Genomic DNA, 1502 nt, shown 5'->3' with positions numbered 1-1502 from the left:
AGTATGTATGACCAACAGTTTTTTTTTTTTTCTTTTTTTTCTGCCTCACTTTTTTTTGGCTCAAAATGTTGCTGATGCCTTAACGGAAAAATCCATTCTGAGAGATTTTGTTATTCGTCACATGTGTAACCTTTTGCTGAACCCGACTTGTTTAGTAATTTCGGACTTTTCAGCTACAGAGGATAGACGCAGCGTGCTTAGAATCACATCTTTAAGAAGCACATCTACATAGACACTGATTTCACCTTTTTGGTCACTTGTGGGAAAGATTCCACGGGGTTGTAGCTTCAAAAACTGGAATAAAACATTTTTTTTGACAAAGATAATCACATCTTCAGTTTGAAGCAACTATTAGACGTAATTTAATTTATTTCAGACAAAAGGTGCTTATATGTCTTTTCAGGTCTGTGGTTTCTTTCACATATCCTTTTAGTCTTATTGTCTTTGAATGGCCCTTGCCCTGATTTTTTCATGCTGATGTCATGTTACTGAGCCTGCTAGGTCAGCCCAATGAGACGACGGAACTGTGGCTGCTTGCAGACTGGTTTTAGTGCTTGGTCAGTTCTCTTTATATCCGTCCTTCATGTTTTTCCCTCGAGCTCTAAAAAGCACAAAGCAGCTACCGTTTCTTCGTACAACTAGAAGTCAGGTGACGTATGAAGACAGGTTTTATTTGGGCGTTTTGAATGCAGCCACTAAGCTGGAGAGAGAAGCTTTCAGAGTCGCTGGGCTCCAGTGTCGAGGCAGACAGTACTATGGATGCACCGATGCTAAATTTCGGTATTTGTTTCAAAAGATCAAAACCACCAAGACCCAAAGGTGTTCAGATATCAAAACAAAGCCTCTGTTTGTCTCACATAAACTGTAAAAGAAGACCTCCATTTTTTTTTTTTTTATCTCCAAACTTCTGCTTTAAAAGAGCAGTTCCACAGTAATTTATTTTCTACACTTTCCATCCTTTGTCACAATGTTATATGGGAAAATATTTTTTAAACGGTTTATCAAAACTTCCCAGACTGAGTCACTGTTATTCATACATCACTATTAGGCAAAGTTGAATGCACCTGGTGAGGTTTTAACCATTTGGGGCACTATTGAGCAGTGTTTTTTGTGTTGTTATCTCAAGGAAAGACACAAAGCATTTTGATAAGAGAAACTGAATATGAATGTGTTCATTTACAAGGAAACTCTTTTGTCTTTCATTCTTCTTGCAGTCAGTGCTGTGAGTAAGGCCGCAGTGGTGCTCATAAAGTTTATGAAACCATGCTAAAGTTGGCTAAAAAGACAAATCACCTTTTTGGAAATTGATCTTATTGCCTTAATTAAAAAAATTGGAAAAATACAACCTTTGAGGACACCAATTTTCTTTGTGAATGAAAAATGTATTGTACATAAATAAAGAAATGTTCTTCCATAAAATACAGGGAACATAAGAGGCGTTCCTGGAGATTGGCATAGGGTACTTTCAGTAAAATCATCTCTCAATGCAAATCAAACCAGCT

This window comes from Etheostoma spectabile, chromosome 16 (assembly GCF_008692095.1).
Source record: "Etheostoma spectabile isolate EspeVRDwgs_2016 chromosome 16, UIUC_Espe_1.0, whole genome shotgun sequence".
Taxonomy (NCBI): domain Eukaryota; kingdom Metazoa; phylum Chordata; class Actinopteri; order Perciformes; family Percidae; genus Etheostoma; species Etheostoma spectabile.
The sequence above is the reverse complement of the archived record's forward strand: the minus strand, read 5'-3'. Positions refer to the sequence as shown.